This window comes from Cetorhinus maximus, chromosome 1, assembly GCF_964194155.1.
Source record: "Cetorhinus maximus chromosome 1, sCetMax3.hap1.1, whole genome shotgun sequence".
Taxonomy (NCBI): Eukaryota; Metazoa; Chordata; class Chondrichthyes; order Lamniformes; family Cetorhinidae; genus Cetorhinus; species Cetorhinus maximus.
The window spans coordinates 29,463,091-29,484,953 of NC_135879.1; positions in this window are offsets into that span (position 1 = coordinate 29,463,091).

The window sequence follows — 21,863 nt, forward strand, 5'->3', positions numbered from 1 at the left end:
CTCTCAAAAATCTGGCCATCGGAGTACATTCAGTTTAGGACATATGGTAACCTCACCAATCTGCAAAGTCTCAAAGCTCTCACAAGATCACAGAACAGTTACTAAGTGAACTCTTGTTTGCTGCCAATTTTGGTCTCATAGCCCACTTTCCTGAGCCATCCAACTGCTCGTTGACCATTTTGCCCAAGCCTCAGCACACTTTGACCTTACAATAGGTCTGAAAAAGACAAGAGATCTTGTACCAACCTGGCCTCCTGACTATAAACTCCAAGACCACAAAGTCACAATCAACAATACACACCTCAATTCCATTCAGAAGTTCAGGCATCTTGGGAGTATCCTCTCTCACAAGATCACCTTGGATGATGAAATCACCCATCCCCTGGCAAAAGCAAGCTCAGCATTTGGAAGGCTCACCCACAGCTTTTGGAGAGAGCAAGAAGTTTGTTGCAAAACAAAGATCAAAGTCTACCAGGCAGTAGTTCTCACATGCCTCTATGGCTGTGAGGCATGAACAGCCTACTGATGTCACATAAAACAACTAGATATATTTCACCTTCACTGCTTAAGACCCATCTGCAACATCAAGTGGCAGGACAAAATCCCTATCACTGAAGTTCTTGCAAGATGTTGCGTTGAGAGATGTTCATCGGGGCTCAGCTTCGCTGGGCCATATGGTTCACATGGAGGATTTCTGCATATCAAAAGCAGTACTGTATAGCCAACTGAGCACAGGAACCCGTCTCATAGGATGTCCCAACTTCAAAACAAAGGCATTCTGAAAGCGAATATCAGAGCTTGTAAGTTGTACCCTGTTTTATGGAAAAAAACAACCCTGTACAGATTAAAATGGAGAAATATTTGTCATCAAGCATCTCAACATTTGAGGAGAACAGAATCAGGTCTCTACAGGACAAGTGAGCATGCTACAAAGCCAGTGCCTTCACCTACCTCTCCAACAATGATATCATGTGTATTGTCTGCAATCAGGGCTGCGAATCAAGAGTTGGCTTAAGATCACATATGAGCCAACACCAACCTGGACGAGGAACAACTGATCTCCTTGCTGAACATTCACCTGTTGAAGTGATGGGAGAATCCAAAAAAGATATCATTGGAACTAAGGGCCCTAACTCTTATCTATACCAGTCCTCAATATGACTCAATCCTGCATTTCTCACAGTGTCTAATTAACATCATTTCGTCAATACTTTTCCATTTCCCTTGAACTCTAGTTACCTTAGTTTGTTGTAACAATGCTCTGTTATTTTAATTGGGTTTATTTTATTTGTTTGCTGTTCTAAATTGAGTTTATGAGGTCAATCATGAAATGAAGCACCTGTCCTTGCTCCTGCTTTCCAACTCCTGACACTTGGGGTGGAATTTTACAATAGCGGGGTTTTATGGTCCCGCTGAAGTCAATGGAGTTTAGAATGGCTCACTACATTTTAAGGCCCTGGCCCCGCTGCAATGGGGCTGTAAAATTTCGGCCTAGCTTTATTTTCAGGTACTATATTGAAGTCAATTAACATTAATCTTCCTGATGCCTTTATCTTTTGACTTGGGTGAGGAAGCCAACTGTCCACCTCCTCATACAGTTGCAGTAGTGTTGCTGTGCTCTAACTGATTAAGTTACACTCTCATTAACATTGCTACATTTTTGTAGCTAACTGGCTCATGAACTTTCACAGACCTACTAAATCACTGCTGCTGTTGCTATTGCCACACTAAAATCTTCATCAAATTTTATTTTCCCAACGTTAAACTCTTCAGTGCTTTTCCTGGAACAAGTTGATAACTGTGTCAGTGAATGGAGGCAACCGGTGTGACCTGCACCATTCTTCAGCAACTGCAATGATTTCCTGCTTCCGCAGAAAGTGATCAGTTCTCCTAAATTCACAGCTTTATTCATATTAAAACAGCAGCTGTGTCAGACTGCCCACCCATTGATTGAGAGTCTAGTGGGAACCCAGTCAGGCCCAGAGAAAATCACATTGAATGTGTAGGGGACAAAATTGGACCTTGCCGAGACCACGTTCTAGAACAACTGGCACAGCGTCCATTTTATAAGGAGCCAATTTTCCATGCCCAAGCAGTGTTAGAAATATACTGATACACCTTAGTTTGGGTGCACTAGTGATTGTGGAGAGCACAGCATGCAACCACTATCAGTGACACACGATCTGGGGGGTATTGCAGTGCGCCCCCTGAACAGTCCAGGCATCGGAAGTGCATCTCTATCATCACCCTTGTGGAGGCGTGGCTCCTGTTGTACCGCTGCTCAGCCTCTGTTCTTGGATGGTGGAGAGGCGTCATGAGCCACCTTTTCAGGGGATAGCCCTTTGTCACCCAGAAGCCATCCATCCAGCCAGGCTGGAGCACTGAAGAACCTCGGCACCTGGGAGTGTCTCAGGATGTAAGTGTCATGGGAGCTGCCTGGGTACCTTGCACAGACTTGCAGAATATGCATCCTATGGTCACACACTATCTGGATGTTCACCAAGTGGAATCCCTTCCTGTTGACAAAGGCACCTGGCTCACCGGTTGGCGCCTTGATGGCCACATGTGTGCAGTCGATTGCACCCTGGACGCGGGGGAACCCAGCAATCGCTGCAAAGCCTTTGGCTCGCTCAGCCTGGCTGGCCTCATCCGTGTGGCAGTGAATGAAAGTCAATGCACATCTGAGCAGAGCGTCAGTCACTACCTTGATACAACTGCGGACAGCTGATTGGGAGATTCCACAAAGATTACCTACCGACCTCTGGAAAGAGCCGGAGGCATAGAAGTTGAGGGCCACCTTCAGTGCCACTGGCATGGGGTGTCCACCCACACAGTTGCAGCTGATCTCAGAGCCAATCATCAGACAAATGGAGGTCACAGTGTACCTTGAGAGGCGGAGCCTCCTTTGGCATTGCACCTCAGACATATTGAGGTAGCTGCATCGCCACCTGTAAACTCTGGCAGCAGGATAGTGGCTTCTTCTGTGGCCCCTTCCGCTTTGGACTTCCAGTTGGCCCTGTGCCCCTTGTGCCTGCACATGTCCTCCCACAGCTGGCTCCCCTGGAGGCTGAATAGGGACATCTGACGTCCTCCCTCTTCTGGCCCTCTCTTCCTCCTCAGAAGAGGTGCCTCCATTGGAGACCACAATCCCCATTCCCAGGGTAAGGGAAGGCTGGGAGGCCCCAAATATTATGTCACCTCCAGAGTCCTGAACTGAAGCCTATTATTGCTGCCAAAGCAGCTGTGAAGTGAAATGAAGTTGTCCTGTTCACACAAGCAAGTAACAGTAAGTAATAATCCAAAGTACTTAAAAAGTACTAACAACTCGCACTAGCAAGCCTACTCACCCCTCTTATTCCACCTGTGGATGAGATTTTTGAAAATGCGGCCTACCCAGCTGTCTTTTGCGCCCATGCGATGCCCTGAAAATCGCACGGGCTGCGCAAAATCGATTTCAATTGCTGCCTCAAGGGCCTTAACTGGCCTGCTAATTAATGGCGGGCACGCCTCCGAACTCATGGTGCCCACCTTCCGAAATATTGCAATGGTGCGCAGTGATGTTGGGACGTACGCCCGACATCATCACGTGTCACTTTACGCACATACGTGTCGGGCCCACCCTCGCACGCCAACTGTAAAATCCTGCCCAAAGTGCCTGAAAATTGACACTGGGATATTTTCTCCTGATCTTCTCACCCATTATTGAAACTTAAAAAAACCATCCTATTAGCAAATTATTAGCTGTGACACTTTCCTACCCTCAAGATGATCCTGGAAAATTGGCATGAGAGTGGTTGGAAACTAACTTGGGGTTGTAGTCCAGTAGAGTCCACCCACATACCAACGCTCTTTGACACTTAGCCTTGAGAGGGGTGCTACACTGGTTACTCCATACATATGAGGGCAGAGTGATAGGATGATGGCATCTGTCACATTTCCTGCCATCCTGAATTTTATTATTTTGGATAAAGGTCCCACTGAATCACAACAGGTGGGCCCATGACTCTATGTATAAATCCAATGGATGTACAATTATGGTGCCGAATTTTAAGTTCAGTGCATTCAATTTTGATGCAATTGGAGAGAGAGAGGTTATCATCTATTGTCTGGTTCTGTTATTTCTAATGATTGCATTTTAGTTTATTGACTTTCCAAGGGCTGAAGCTGTGGGTTGTGATTGAAAGCCATTTAAAAGGGTTGAACTTGCCTCTTAATGGGAAAACATCTTCCCCTGGAAAGGTTGATCACATGACATTACTATTCAGCATACTGTTAAATTTGGCATTGAACCTTGAACAGAGAAAGGTGGAATTGCATCATAGAAGATTGACCTGGGTGTGATTTGCCTTGCAGAGGCGCTGCATAAATATTCAGTTTGGGGCCCCAAATTTTCTGCACAATGATACTCTATACTACCGACTTAATATGGTATCAAATTGCACACATACGTTTCTGAAAGGGCATGTTTGGAATATTGGAATATGTAATGTAAAAATAGTTTACAAAATGGTAAGTAATAGTGAGATTAAATGACAATGAACAGTTATTTTAATGTTTGATCCATATGTCAACTGAGAATCTAAATTTTGGTGCTTTAGCTGCAATGAGATCTTGTATAATTTCTGGGACCCTGAGTGGTAATTAATTTGCAAGAAATGAATTTCATCTTCTCCTCTCTGCACCTCAGCCATGACTGCATGAGGGTGAGTGGGGTAGGTGAGAAGGCTAGAGCTGAGGTCAGAGCTGTGTATGTTGCCATGTGTCTTTTGGGTTATGAATCCTAGCTCTCATTCTGCCAAACTCATCCATTGACATGTTCTCATGTTTCACTCACATTCACTGACGCATACCTGCTCTCACAGCCCTAACTGATTCACACTAACTCTCACAATCATTCATTTTTATTCACTCCTTCACTCAAACTCTCTCAATCACTTAATTAATCTCATATTCATTTACTCATTCAATAAGTGACCATCTCACACTCACCCGTTTACCCTGCTATGCACTCTCACACTCAGTCTCATTCTCTCAAGCTCACTCCCTCAATTTCTCCCTCACTCGATCGCACTTTGCTTATTTGCAGTCTCACTGATGTCACAGTAATTTTACAATATAAAGGTGGGCTGGCTGCTTATTATATTATGACAACTTAGATGGTTCCCCATGTCTAGTGACACATGAGGGAGATAAAACATGTGCTTATGTGTGTTTCCATGGCTAGTTTTTCCTGGCACAGGTATACAGCCTGTCGTCAGAGATTATATATTGCTTGAGGGGCGCCACTTTGCATTAAGCATGGCTGACCAGGCGACTCTCCCACTTTTACCACCTGCCATAGGCATTTTGGAAATATTTACAGGTTGATAATCAACCTGTTTTGGCTTTGTTATGAGTGCACCTTCCCTGGTCATCAAGTACTGGAGTGGGACTCGAATCCAGAACTTCTGGATCAGAGGCAGGGATGCTACCCAATGTACCACAAGACCTCCGTAAAATGACAAAAAATTAACAGAAAAAAATAAAATGACCCTCTAGATTTTTCTCATTGCTGTTTTGTAAAGCATTGTGTGCCATGGGGCACAGGGTGTCCTCTCGCTGGATCCACTCAGGCAAATTGGCACAGGTCCTGTGGAATTGCTTGGATTGTATAGCCCTAACTCTACGCCTGGAAATTGAGGAAAGTATGGAATTATCCATGAAGGGGACAGTACATGTCCCCTCTTCCATGTGCCTATCTGAGGAACAGTAAACCAGTTTCCCAGATCATAGGCTCTGTGAGCTTTGCAGGAAGATGAAACCTGACCCGAGACCATTCTCTTTGAATGCGACTGTTCTGTCTGTGGTGATGAATCTCTCAACAACACTTATCTTTTATGTGCCTGGCCTCTTCTGGGAATCTTTATCACTCAACACATTTAAAAATGCCTCCCTTTCTCACAAGACTCATTACTAGATAGGAACTGAAGCAGAATGCCACATAAGTGCTGCATTCATTTGTTACAATAATACCCAATAAGCTCAATCATATCTGTTGTGTCTCCCTGTCGTGATTCTGGTTGCCTTAAAATATTTAGCGCTAGCGGAAGACATAGCTATGTGGAGGCTGCTTGGAGCTTGGGCAGGGGTGGTGTGAAAATTTGGAAGAAAGCTCGTCGGGCCAGCTCTGTGACATATTCCCTCCTCCATGCTCTTTTCCTGGAGGCAGGTTTCCAGTCTGGCAGTGGCAGGTGGCCAATTAAGGTATTTATTCCGGCAATGGATTGTTCCTCACTTATGCCCGGTGATTCAACATATGTTGATTCTGGCTCTATGCCACCTACTAAAGTTCACGCTGTGCCAGTATCTGAGCTGGTGGCTGTCGGCGTGAGATCAAGCTATGGTGTTTGTTAATCAGTAATCTGATGTAGCTCTCACCCTTCATAATGAGGCTGCACTGTCTGGCTAGGTGGCAACTCTTGGACACCTGAAAGCAGAAATGCAGAAAAGGAGGATCGGGTGAGGGAAGTGGGTGGGGTGGAAAACAGAGGTCCATGGCCACAGCATCAGAACTTCATGCCAGATGGCAGGATGAGGGTGAGATAGGACATAAGAAGGGGGATAAAGCAGGAACATACTGTCATTCTGGATTTTCTTGCAGACGCCATATGCAATGGCTTCAGCCTCTGCTGTCTTCATCATGTCGAGCACTGTCTCCCCCAAAGGGCTCAGTTAATGCAGGCATGCCTGTTCCCTGTTGGTTCTCTTGCTGCTCCCTGTGGTTATCGGTCACCTTTTCCAGTAAGGGAGAGGGCAGAATGTCAGTGATTGTGTTACAATATATTTGGGCGATGTGCCTGGCACAGGTGAATAACTGGATGGATGTGAAAGCAGCAAGAGCTAGGTGTGAGGCTGACATCATTGATAGGTGTCTGAGGGTGAGGTAGAATGTTAGGCGTGAGCCCTGAGTGCCAGGGAGTGCTGCTGGGTGAGTGATGGGACTGTGGCGTATTGAGTAATGGGAGAAGTTGGTAGTGTGGTGTCATGTGAAGACACTGACCTGGACCACCCGTGTGAGGCGATTGAATGTTTTCCGCCACTAGAGCCAGATTCTTGTGGCCAGTCTCCGGGAATTGACTTTCAGACCAATTTGCTCTAATTCCCTTCACGGGCTGTGTCTTGAAAGCCTCCCCATCCCCAGTGGGAGCATTGTGCCTCTCCTTTCCACTTCCATTACTAATGCCTCCAGCGCCACATCAGAAAACCTGGGAGCCCTCTCCTTTGCCCGTTGCTCCATTTGGTCTGCTTTTCCTTCTAACCAAGCTTTCCAGAGACAATTACAGCAGCTCCTGTTGCATGAGTACAGCTGCCCTTTAAGTGGGATCTTGCACGTTATCCAATTCTCAATAACTATTAAGAACGCTTACCAAATTGACATTATCCAGACCTCTGAGCGTTTTAAGATGCTGGACATTGGTTCCTGTCAGTTTTCTCTGATGAAATCAAGTTCAACTTTCTGAGCCTCTCCTCAGACCCTGGAGCCCAAATTCCTCTATCAGTGCAAAAGGAGCTGTTTAACCAGTTCCTCGGATATAAAAATAAAATTGTTGGATAGAAAATCCTGCAGGATCTGCTGACTTCCAGGCTTGAATTCCTGCTATAATCTCCTAACGTAGAAAGCTCTGTACTCTCAGGGAAAAAATTTGTAGAATTGGCAACTATAGCACGTTCCTTATCAAATTGGACCATTCTTGAGAATGAATCATATGAAAGTGGCTAATCAAGCATCAGTGATTCATCACTTTCACAACATTAGTGCCTCCTTACATAAAGAACACAAAAGGATATTAAACAATCTTGATCTTAAACATCAGCTATTATTCTAACCTGTACTGGTGGTGCTCTGGTTTCCTCTAAAATTTTGAGGTTATTTAAGCACATCTAAGTTTCTTAAGAGACCACAGTGCCAATTTATCCTTGACCAAGCCATACATATTAAAATTGATAGCGTGGCATATATCCAGTTGGCTGACATTCCTACCAACTTTTCCTGTTTCCAGAAATTCTGGAGTTTGGGAAGAGCAAATCCAATTTGTATTCCATTACTTTGGCTTCACACTTCAGTGGTCCAATATTCCATTCCACTCTGCTGACCATTGTTTAAAATTTAAACTGCAAAGCATTGTTTGAAATTTAAACCAGGAAGCTTTATTCTAATTGGTCAAGACATTACCCTGGGGAATGAACCAGCGAATGTCTGTCAGTTATTTTATTTAGCTGAAACAGGCGCAATGTGTGTACATGTTCTTTCTGCCTGCAAAGTCCACTTGCCAACTAATCAGGTCTGAGCGTATCGCCAGCAGAAACTGGGTGTTCTGCCGGACCAGGGTCTATATGGTGTCTGCCATCCTCCCCATGTTTATCAGCCTAATTCTTAGCACACTGAGAATTATTTAGCAAATGTTGTCCAATCAAGGAATCACATCTAATGTTGGACACTGTATTTTGAGTTTTGCAGGCACGGGCAGTTCGGATATGGTCTATACCAATTTAGGATTGTTAGTCGAGCTCGCAGTGTGGTGCATTTGCATGTACTGAAAGCTACATATATTAATACACAGGGGCCTGTTCTTTGCAGGCAGAAAGAACATGTACACACATAACACTCTTTTCAGCTAAATAAAGTGAGTGACAGCCATTCGCTGGTTCATTCCTCAGGGCAATGCCTTGACAATCTGAGTCAAGCTGCCTGGTTTAAATTTCAAACAATGCTTGGCAGTTATCTGTCAGTCACCATCCACTGGTACATTCTCCATGGCAGCACTGCTACCAATCAGAGTCCACTTGCTAACCAATCAGCACTTTCTTCTCATACAGTATAAATATGTTGTTCCCCCTGACTTGGTATTTTCTTGTGAATCTTCCTGATGAGTACAAGACGAAAAGCTTCGACAAAAAATGTCTCTTTTTTCGGCAATACTCAAGCTCTGTACTACCAAACAACTATTTGAAGTACTTCTATTTGAGGTAGCCACTGTTATAATGTAGGAAACACAGCAGCCAGTTTGCCGTCACCAAACAGCATTATGATAATGACTATGGTTATAATGACTATAACTATATAACATTCTAATGACTTAAAACTATGACTATAATGATTATGATAATCTCTTTCTTGTGAAGCTGATTGAGGGATAAATAATAACCAGGACACCAGAGATAACTCCCATGCTCTTCTTTGAAATTGTGCCATGGCATCTTTTATGTCCAAATGAGCAGGTAGATGGGACTTTGGTTTAACGTCTCATCTGAAAGACGCCACCTCTGACAGTGCAATACTCCTTCAGTAATTCACTGGATTTTGTGAATTTTATGCTCAAGTCCTTTTAAATATATAATAAATCTAGTATAATATTGGTCACAACCTATACAGTCTGTACATCAGGTGTTGTGGGTTACATGGTCCAAGCTAAAAATCACCTTTGCTGAATGTTTTTTGTTTCTGAATTTAAAAAAAAACTTTATCAGATTTGAAATAAAACGTTAACAACTAATTTGGAGATATTTATCTAGTGATGGAAAGCATCAGGAAGGTTTGTCAATCCTATTCATTACCCACGGACTTCTGCTGGGAAGTGTGCATATTTGCTTGTTGGAGATGGAATGTAGCTGTTACACACACCCTGTTGAATAGTTTGGCAACCGTTACTGTCTCTCGACACAAATAAAGACTGTGCAGCTGAGGTTCGATACCAGAGGAGAGTCAGTGAGTGGTGAGCCACACCCCAGAATGATTCAGTGATGAAAGAAAACAATGGAAAAAATGCTTTACCAAAATACATTCTCTGCAGGTAACAATTACATTCCCATGTGTCACTTAATAGATCCCAAGGAATGACAGGACTTGTTTTGTTATTCAGTTATTGATGCTGCATTGTATTGACCACGCATTCCAGTTGATTACAGGGCAGAATAATAAATCATCTTTTTTTTTTCTCATCCATCACACACATAGCCAGCCAATAAAATTGCAGTAAAATCACAAGTGTGATAATGGTGAAACAGAAGTTAATAGTGATCCATTTTCCTGACCTGTTCCAATCGCACATCTATTCTTAGGCACAGAGGTTAGAAAAATAAGGTGGAGATTCTTTCAGCTGAGTCCTCACCCACTTTGCCTGGTATGCCAGAATGGAGCAGGGAATAGGTGGAGCAAGTGTGTCAATGCAAACTAATTGGGGATACTCCTGGTGTGCCAAGAAGCTGCCAGTGAGGTTTGCACTGGAACCCTCCTCAAATTGGTGTGTCTGAAGGGACCCAGCAGCACCTTGGTAAACTGTTCCAATCCCTGCTGAACCCCTACATGAATCAGGCAACCAAACTTACAGCTACTGTTCAATTTCCTTCACTTTTCCCAGGATAAGGCTCTAACAGGGATCGAGTCTATGCCTGGGTTGCAACCTGGACATGTTAATGGCCAAATACTATAAATTCAGGTGCACAAGTATCAAGTAAGTGGATTTCTCCTCATCTAGGGTAACTAAGAAATATGATTCATAATATTGTGAATTGACATAGGCTAATGCATGAGCCACTGAGTAACTTTTTACACTCCTGTTGGCTGAAAAATCTGCACTGCAAATTTGTTGCTCTACAAAACAGCAGTGAATTGCAGTACTGAGCCATACAATCCAGAAGCTATGCAGTCCTATTCCGGATCAGTGCGAAGACATTTAGCCATTAAAGCTATATGGGTGCTATACAATGGGCTTCAACATTCAGCTAGAAAAAGGAAAATCAATTAGGGTTCCTTCTCCTGGCCCTGCTGATAAATGTGCATATATGGATGTTGGGAGGAAAAGGACTGGGCTCATTACTGCGCAATATGCGTTCAAACAGTCCACTGATCCCCTGGAGTGAAATTCAATTTTGTTTAGGGAGTAATGGTTGGTAATGAACTGGCCATCTGTTATTCACCCTTTCCTGACAATGTAAAGGAAAATCGTGCAGAGTGACTAATAGACGGTTGAGACATTAACGCTTGTTTTGTGCCCACACCAAAGTTGTATTTTACTCCCATAATGTCTAGAGCCTCAAATAAAGAAAGGCTACTTGGGTGATGGTCCTCATGGAACTGTTGCCAAGGAAAGTTATGCTTTTAGGCAAATGGGAGAAATTTTATTTATTTATTTGTTTGCTTGTTTAATTATTTATGCATTCTTGAGATGTGAGCATCGCTGGCAAGCCCAGCATTTATTGCCCATCCCTAATTTCCCTTCAGAAGAACCTTCTTGAACCGTTGCAGTCATGTAGTGTACATACACTCACAGTGCTGTTAAGGGAGGGAAGTCCAGGATTTTGACCCAGTAAAAGTGAAGGAATAACAACATCATTTACAAGTCAGAATGGTGAGTAATTTGAAGGGAACTTGTAAATGGTGGAGTTCCCATGGATCTGCTATCTTTGTTCTTCTATGTGATAAAGGTCACATGCTTGGAAGGTGTTGTCAAAAGAGTCTTGGTGAGTTGCTGAAATGCATCTTGAAAAATAAAATCAGATAGACCGCCCAGTGTTGACCGAGGCACCAAAGCCACACACTGCCCAGTTGACTCTGGTCCTCCTCACTAACACCTGGGGACTTGTAATAAAATTGGGAGGGCTGTCCCACAGACTAATCAAGCTACAGCCTGACATAGTCATACCCACCATATCTATAATAAGATGGATGAACTAATGGCACAAATAAAGATAAGTAGTTTAGATATTCCCATTACAGAGACATGGTTACAAGATGACAAAGGTCGGGAAGCAAATATTTCAGGGTACACAGCATTTCAAAAATACAGGCAGAATGGAAAAGGAGGGGTATCTCTGATAATAAAGGATGACATAAGGACATTGGTGAGAAAGGATCTTGGCTCAGAAAATCAGGAAGTAGAATTAGCATGGGTGGAGATTGAGAATAGTAATGGTCAGAAAACACTAGTTGAGGTAGTGTATATGCCCCCTAACAATAGTTATACAATTGGACAGAGCACTAAACAAGAAATTATTGCAGCTTGTAACAAAATTAATGTAATAGTTGTCGAGGACTTTAATCTTCTTAGAGACAGGAGCAATCACATTGGTAAAGGTGGCCTGAAAGATTAATTTGTAGAATGCTTTTGGGACAGTTTCCTGAAGCAATGTGATGTGGAAGCAATTAGGGATAAAGTAATTTTAAATCTAGAATTGTGCAATGTGGCAGAGTTAATTAGCAATGTCATAGTAATAGATCCACCAAGAAATAGTGATCATAATACAATTGAATTCCACATTAAGTTTGAAAATGCCATATTCCAATCACAAACAAGAATTTTAAACTTAAACAAAGCCAATTACATAGTTCTGAGAGGAGACCTGCTTAAGGTTGCTTGTGTAAATAGACTAAAATATATGGCAGTAGATAAACAGCAGGAAGCATTTAAGAAAATAGAATTTGTTAACAAAAACGGATTCTATTATAAAACAAAAACTCATCAAGAAAGATCCAACCATGGTTTGCTAAGGAGATTAAGGATAATAATAGATTAAGGAGTGGTGCGGGAAAGAGGGGTTCCATTTCGTGGGGCACTGGCATCAGGATTGGAACAGGAGGGATCTGTACCGTTGGGACGGTCTCCACCTGAACCGATCTGGGACCAATGTTCTAGCGAAAAGGGTAAATAGGGTGGTCAACAGGACTTTAAACTAGAAAGTGGGGGGTGGGGGAGGGAAGGGTAAAACTCCAAGAAGTATGACTAATGGGAAACAAAGCAGCAGGTTAGCATGTGGGAGGGGTGGATTCAACTTCATGGAAAAGTATGAAAAAACTGAAAAGAAAGGAGAGCCCAGGAGAGGCTAATAAAGTCTCCAGAACACAAAATAGGAGAGAGTGTTTGGAAAGGGCTAGGAATCTAACTTCAAGCACATCAGATAAAGGGATGACAATGAGAAAGGGGACGGGAAATACAGGACTGAAGGTGTTGTATCTGAATGCACACAGTATACGAAATAAGGCAAATGAGCTTGTGGCGCAGATTGAAATTGGCAGGTATGATGTGGTGGGCATCACGGAGACATGGCTGCAAGGGGATCAGAACTGGGAGCTAAATATCCAAGGATATACATCCTATCAAAAAGATAGGCAGGTTGGCAGAGGGGGTGGGGTTGCTTTGTTAGTAAGAAATGAAATTAAATCGATAGCAAGAAATGACGTAGGGTCAGATGATATAGAATCTCTGTGGGTAGAGTTGAGGAACCGCAAAGGTAAAAAAACCATAATGGGAGTTATGTACAGGCCTCCGAACAGTAGTCAGGATGTGGGGCACAATATACACCAGGAGATAGAAAAGGCATGTAAGAAAGGCAAGGTTACAGTGATCGTGGGGGATTTCAATATGCAGGTAGACTGGGAAAATCAGGTTGGTAGTGAATCCCAAGAAAAGGAATTTGTGGAATGTCTATGAGTTGGCTTTTTGGAGCAGCTTGTGGTGGAGCCCACTAGGGAACAGGCAATTCTGGATTTAGTGATGTGTAATGAGGCAGATTTGATAAGGGAACTTAAGGTGAAGGAATCCTTAGGAGGAAGTGACCATAATATGATAGAATTTACCCTGCAATTTGAGAGGAAAAAGCTGGAATCAGATGTAATGGTATTACAGTTGAATAAAGGCAACTACAGAGGCATGAGGGAGGAGCTGGCCAGAATTGACTGGGAGATGAGCCTAGCAGGAAAGAAAGTGGAACAGCAATGGCAGGAGTTTCTGGGAGTAATTTGGGAGACACAGCAAAAATTCATCCCTAGGAAGAAGAAGCATACTAAAGGGAGGACGAGGCAACCATGGCTGACAAGGGAAGTCAGGGACAGAGGACTGGAAAATCACTAATGTAACCCCCCTGTTTAAGAAGGGAGTGAGGCTAAAGACGGGAAATTACAGGCCGATTAGCCTGATGTCGGTCGTTGGTAAGATTTTAGAGTCCATTATTAAGGATGAGATTTCAGAATACTTGGAAGTGCATGGTAAAATCGGGCAAAGTCAGCATGGTTTCATCAAGGGGAGGTCGTGCCTGACAAATCTGTTAGAATTCTTTGAGGAGGTAATGAGCAGGTTAGACAAAGGAGAGCCAATGGATGTTATCTACTTGGACTTCCAGAAGGCCTTTAACAAGGTGCCACACAGGAGGCTGCTCAGTAAGATAAGAGCCCATGGTGTAAGAGGCAAGGTACTAGCATGGATAGAAGATTGGCTGTCTGGCAGGAGGCAGAGAGTGGGGATAAGGGGGTCCTTCTCAGGATGGCGGCCAGTGACTAGTGGAGTTCCGCAGGGGTCAGTGTTGGGACCACAACTTTTCACTTTACACATTAATGATCTAGATGAAGGAACTGAGGGCATCCTGGCTAAGTTTGCAGATGATACAAAGATAGGTGGAGGGACAGGTAGTATTGAGGAGGCGGGGAGGCTGCAGAAGTATTTGGACAGGTTAGGAGAATGGGCAAAGAAGTGACAGATGGAATACAATGTGGGGAAGTGTGAGGTCATGCACTTTGGTAGGAAGAATAGAGGCATAGACTATTTTCTAAATGGGGAGAGAATTTAGAAATCTGGAGTGCAAAGGGACTTGGGAGTCCTAGTCCAGGATTCTCTTAAGGTTAACTTGCAGGTTGACGTGGAAGTTAGGAAGGCAAATGCAATGTTGGCATTTATTTCGAGAGGACTAGAATATAAAAGCAGGGATGTGCTGTTGAGGCTTTATAAGGCTCTGGTCAGACCACATTTAGAATATTGTGAGCAATTTTGGGCCCCGTATCTCAGGAAGGATATTCTGGCCCTGGAGAGGGTCCAGAGGAGGTTCACGAGAATGATCCCAGGAATGAAAGGCTTAACATATGAGGAACGTTTGAGGACTCTGGGTCTATACTCGATGGAGTTTAGAAGGATGAGGGGGGATCTGATTGAAACTTACAGAATACTGAAAGGCCTGGATAGAGTGGAAGTGGGGAAGATGTTTCCATTAGTAGGAGAGACTAGGACCCGAGGGCACAGCCTCAGAGTAAAGGGAAGACCTTTTAGAACAGAGATGAGGAGAAACTTCTTTAGCCAGAGAGTGGTGAATCTATGGAATTCATTGCCACAGAGGGCTGTGGAGGCCAGGCCTTTGAGTGTATTTAAAACCGAGATAGATAGGTTCTTGATTGGTAAGGGGATCAAAGGTTACGGGGAGAAGGCGGGAGAATGGGGTTGAGAAACTTATCAGCCATGGTTGAATGGCAGAGCAGACTCGATGGGCCAAATGGCCTAATTTCTGCTCCTATGTCTTATGGTATTATGGTCTTAAAAGAAAAGGCTTATAATGTTGCAAGAAATAGCAATAATTCAGTGGACTATGAGTGTTTTCAAAACCACCAAAAAGTTAATCAAAAGGGAAAAAAGAACAAGAGTAAACTAGTCAGGAATATAAAAACAGATTATGAGAGCTTTTACACATATATAAAAAGGAAGACAATAGCTAAAGTAAACTGCGGTCATGTAGAAGCAGAGACAGGAGAAATTATCTTGGGGAATGAGAAAAGGCAGTGACATTGAATAAATATTTTGTATCTGTCTTCACAGTAGAAGGTACAAGTTATAAGAAATAGAGGGCAACCTAGGGGCTAATAGGGAATTAACTATAACCCATAAAGTACCATAGGAATTTCTCTCCATTAGAGAGAGGCAGTTGGTTATATACAGCTTGAGGGACACAACTCAACAAGTGTGGGGCAAGGCGAGGAGGCAGACCTCCACGAATTACCACAGTCAGTACAGGGATTGAACCACCAGCATTGTTGTCATTCTGCATCACCTCTAGCCATCTAGCCAACTGAACTAATCAACCCCAAACAAGGGCAAATAAAAGTGAGGAAATTAAGGTAATTAATATTAGCAGAGGAAAACTCAAGGAGAAACTGAAGGGACTAAGAGATACCTGCAGAGATAATGGGTGCGCTGGCTATAATTTTCCAAAATGCCCTAGATTTTGGAATGGTCCCAGTAGATTGAAAGTTAGCAAATCTAGCAATACTATTCAATAAAGGAGGGAGAGAGGAAACAGGGAACTACTGGCCAGTTAGCCTGACATCAGTCATCGGGAAAGTGATGGAATCTATTATTCAGGAAGTCTTAACAATGCACTTAGAAAAGCATGGTATCATTAGAACAAGTTAACATGGTTTTACAATTGGGAAATCCTGTTTGACAAATTTATTAGAGCTTTTGAGATCTAACTTGTAGGCTAGATAAAGAGAAATCGGTAGATGTAGTATATTTGGATTTCCAAAAGGCATTCGATAAGGCATCACACAAAAGGTTAATGCATAAGATAAACGCTCATGGAATTGGGGGTAAGATGTTAGATTGGATGAAGGATTGATTAAAGAACAGGAAGCAAAGATTAAGGATACATGGGGCATTTTCAAGTTGGCAGGCAGTGAATAGTGGAGCGCTGCAAGGATCAGTGCTGGGACCTCAGCCATTTATAATCTATATTAATGACTTAAGCGAAGAGTCAGAGAGCAATGTACTTAAATTTGTTGACATTACAAAGTAAGTTGTGAGGAGGACAAAGAGGCTGCACAAAGATATGGACGGGTTAAGTGAGTGGGCAACAAGGTAACAGATGGGATATAATGTGGATAAGTATGAGGTTATTTACTTTGATCATAAGAAGAGAAAAGCAGAATGTTTTTTAAAGGGCATGAAACTTGTAAATGTTGACGTTCAGAGAGACTTTGCTGCACTTGTATAAGGAACACAAAAAGTTAGCATGCAAGTACAGCAAGCAATTAGGGAATCAAATGGCATGTTGGGATTTATTACAAGGGGATTGGAGTACAAGATTAAAGAAGTCTTACTCCAATTGTACAAGGCTTTGGTGAGATCAAATTGGAATATTCAAATGGAATATTGTGTTCAGTTTTGATCTGCATTTTTCAGGAAGAATGGTCACCTTCCATCACTAACTAAGGAGTCATTGTGGAGCCCATGGGTCACTTTCATTCCAGCCATTACGTCCCCATGAATCCCTTGGAGCGCTATTATGGCCTGGAGCACTGGTAGGGAACACTGCCCCGCCTCACACCACGCCCCCTCCACTGACTAACCCCCCCTCAAATGACACAGGCATGCCAGAGCTTTGACACAGGGGCTTGGATCTGACTGAATTCTGCCAAGTGAGAGAAGCCTCAGTCAGTGCACTGTCAGACTGTATCCTTAGGATTACACAATAGCCCCAACTTGCACTCATGTTATGAGAGCATTGTGGTGGAGGGAGCCTTCAAAATCTTAAGCTGCAGGCTGCAATGTTTAGAGGTCTTAGGGCCATTAGGCATATGCATTTTGGTCTGTGGCCCCTTTTCAGTTGATTCCTTCACACACTTGGGATTTCCCACGAGAGGGACAAAGGGTCTTTGGAAGCCAATCAGACAATGGCCCCAATTAGGTTTATATACTCCCCAGAATGCGCAACATGAGTTAAGACACCACATTGCCTCAATTGGCATTTGACTGTTCCTAACATGTCTCAGCTGTGCCTTCCTCTCTATTTGGTTAAGTGGAAATTAGTCAGGTACCCCTTCAATCGGCCAAGGGAGGTGTCAACTGTGGCTCAGTTCATAGCACCCTCGCCTTTGAATCAGAGGGTTGTGGGTTCATGTCCCACTCCCGGAAACCAAGAACTGTGATTGTACTCAGAAGAGTTGCAATCTGTGACTGTTGATAACTCGAAAGAGTTTCAATCGGCTGAGAAATACAGTAGTCAACTCCTCCCACAATCCCTGAGAGCTGTCCTGTGGTAATGTTTCTCATAGCTTGGTTTTGAATTGCGTCATTGGATCAGCTTGAACAATGGTGGTGCTGAGGTATTACTACCAGACCAGCTTCGAGCCCTCACCGTGACCATCAAAATCCCTCCCATCCTGCTGGAGGAGCATCATGTTCAGGTTTCCCTCCCTTCAATCACTCTCTTTTCTCCCCCTCTAATCCTTGATCTCATCATTATAGTGGTTGATAACCCTGTCAACCCCCCTAAACCGTTTGATGTTGATGCCCCAATGCCACATGTCGACCTGACCCCTCTCCATCTTGAGACCCATTGTACTGTGACTTACAGAGACCCTTCCTGCCATGAGACTATTGAGTGCCCCACTCACAATACCTTTTCCCCATCTACAGGCTGCGGATTCTTCCCCTGACTGTGAACATGCCATCTGCGGCCCAGTATACGAAGCCACCAATCCCCAGGACCAACCTGTGTGGGGGACTGACCACATCCTGCTCACCATGCTGGGCATGACTAGCAAAGGACTGACAGGCCCTCTGTCTCCCTGGAATGGCACCAGGACAGGCATGCCAAGCACAGCCCTCTGAATTGTGGTGCACATCCACAGGGCTGTTTATGCTTTGTGGCCCTGGCTACTTTTGCACAACTGCCCAGGACTGTCTTAGCATTCTGGCCCTGACTAACTGCTCCACCCTCCCCCTGACATGTGTCTGCGTGTGCTCTTCCCCAGTCACACCCCGCCTCCCCGCCCCAGACAAGCCTTTGCCTCCATCCCCTTGCTTTGCCTCTGTCTTGTCTCACCCCCCCCCACAGTCAAGCCTTTGCACTCCAGCCCCTTCCACCCTCCCCCCCCATTGGCCTTCCTGCTGTCCCAGATGGTAAGCCTTGGCCCTGAACTCCTCCTTGAGTTCCCGCTGGTCTCGCCTGCACAGACTTGGCACTACGTCAGAGCAGTGTTGAGCGCAGCACAATGCAAGGTAGGCAAACATACCTCCAGGCCATGAGTGAAGTGGTGCCCACCAGGTGCACGTCACTTATATCTGGCTGTGATTCCTGCGGCAGCCATTTGATCTGGAGTGGGGGATGTGGTTGTGGCAAGCTGCCTTTTTAATGAGTATTCATGGTATTCGAACGCCCTTCCCAGCATGAAAGTCAGGAGTGGAAAATCGCAAACTTTTTTTTTTTAACACCAGCGGGAAGCGGACTTTTTGTCGTTCTCCACATTTTCCTGTTCCGCCCACCATAATGCCTGCCACTGTCGGAACCGGAAAACGTTGCCTTTTGTGCCTGTCTTCACGGAGGAAGTTACAAAAACCAGAAATACTAAAGAACTAAGGGGCTAGTGAGAATGAGGAACAGAAGGAAATTAGAATTCGCAAGAAAGTAGTACTGGAGAAATTAAAGGAGCTGAAAGTTGGTAAATCCCCTGGACTTGTTGATCTACATCCCAAAGTGTTGAAAGAGGTGGCTGTAGAGAGAGTGAATGTATTGGGAGCCATCTTCCAAACCCTATAGATTCTGGAACGGTTCCTGAATATTGGAAGGTGGTAAATGTAACCCCAGCAATTTAAGAAATGAGAGAGAGAGAAAACGGAAGACTCCAGACCTGTTAGCCTGACATCAGTAGTAGGGAAAATGCTAGAATCTTTTATAAAGGATGAGATAACTGGACTCTTAGAAAATAATCACAGGGTTGGACAGAGTCAACATGGACTTAAGAAAGGGAAATGATGTTTAACAAACCTGTTTGAGTTTTTTGAGTATGTAATTAGCAGGATGAGGGGGAACCAGTGGATGTAGTGTATTTGGAGGCTTTCGAAAAGGCCCCAAAGAGCACATTGGATTGGGGGGAATATACTGACATGGATTGAGAATTCGTTAACGGACAGGAAACTGAGAGTAGGAATAAGCGGGTCATTCTCAGGTTGGCAGGCTGAGACTAGTGGGCTCCCGCCACAGATTTTCACAGCCTCTGACTTGCTCTTGGAGCCACAATATTTATATGGCTGGTCCATTAAGCTTCTGGTCAATGGTAACCCTGAGGATGTTTATTGAGTGGGATGAGTGGGTGTGGGGGCAGGTTGGGGGATAGTCACCAATGCCATTGAATGTCAAGGGGATAAGGTTACATTCTCTGTTGTTGGAGAGAAAGGAAGTTCAGTACAGGAGTTGCCATCCTGAGTTGTATAGATTGTGAGTTAGAGGTGGCTGCACAAGATGATTCACCAGGCACAAGTGAGTAGGAATAATTGCGAGGCAAACTGACTGGAGGACCAAATTGTGTCGTAGAGGTGAAAACAGACCTGAGGCAGCAACTCCAACATTTGACCCCAATTTGCATTTATTAATGAGGTTTGGGTCTGATTCCAGGAAGAGCTCTGGTAGTCTAGATTATGGTCCGTCTGAAAATCTGAATAGGCAGAAATCAAGCAATAATTCTTAGTCCCACCACAGTGCCATTTTGATTTGCAAATAAGGCAGTATGGGCACAAAAATCACTCCTTGAGAGTCAGCAGACAGTTTGATCCCTGTTCTCTCAGCTAATACCTAATGTCTTTCTAGTATAATAAGTTTGAAAAACATCCAGACAAGGTCCAGCTCTCTCAGTGTCATATGGAAAATTGGATATTGACACCACATGATCTTCATTTCCTCCTCCTTCTTGAATGATTGCCTAAGTCTGTTGAAAACTCTTGATACTTGAGCAGTTTTGTTCCCCCCCAGTCTATGTGAAAATGAGTCACCCATTACAACCATACCGTTCTTGCAACAAGCACGTTTATGCAGTCTGTTACTTTATTATGATCAACGACAGCTTTTACTTCTACTTTATCTTTAATGTAGTAAAATGTCCAAAGGGACTTCACAGGGGCAGTATGACACAAAAAAAAAGACAACAAACCATATAAGGAGGTGTATTATAGTTCATGACAGGAACCATCAGGATGTTATCCTCATGTTATCCATCACAGATGTTATCGAAAGGGATCCCAATTCTTCAGTATTAACTCATTAAAACCTGCTGGGATCTCGATTAAACAACACTTTATTACAGTAACATTCAAAAGAGTAACAACTCAAAGGGACATGGGAAAAAGGCAGGAGAGTGGGATTAACTGGATAGCTCTATAACAAAGAACCAGGACAGGCATGATGGGTTGAGTGGCCTCCTTCTGTCTTGTATCATTCGATGATTTTATGATTCTATGTCCATTATCCGTATCCTCTGTCGCCTACCTCCTAACCAGTTCCATATCCATTAAGTTGCCTCGATTTCCCTGTGTTCCAATTATTGTTAACAGTATCTTTCTGTTGTGGAACAATATTTCTTCTAAAAGTTCATATAAATAACTTTCATAGACATTCCCTTATCTGCCACATTACTTACATACTCAATGAATTCAAGCAGGTTCATTAGGCATGGCTTAGCCTTTACAAATCAACGTTGCCTGATTCTGATCAGTTCACATTTATACAAGTTCTCAGCCTCTCTGCCCCCAATAACAGATTTTAGTAGGCTCCCCACTGTAAAAGTGTAAGAGTGTAATAGCACCCTCTTGTGGCCATTTGTGTATGTAAGTGTATATAGTCAAACCAGATTAAACTAGTTTGTTGGGGATTTGAATTTCCATGTGGCACACATTCTGTCCTGAAAATATATCACACCACAACAGACATTAAAGCAATAGGCTGATCATTTCCTACTTTATCTCTCCTCCCCTTCTTAAATAATAGAGTGACATAGGCAGTTTTCCAATTCAAAGGGACAATTTCTAAATCAAGAGAGTTTGGAAAATTGTGCCTACAGCATCTACAATTTCCTCTCCTACTTATTCTAATGGCATGGAAACCTCAGATACTGGTGACTTGTCTGTCTTGTTTTCATTCTTTCACAGGGTGCAAGCATCACTAGGTAGGCCAACATTCATTACCAATAGCTCTCAAGACCGTGGTGGTAGCTGCCGTCTTGAGCCACTGTAGTCCATGTGGAGTAGCTACACCCACAGTGCATCTTGAGTCATATTTTTAAAAATTATTTTACTTAT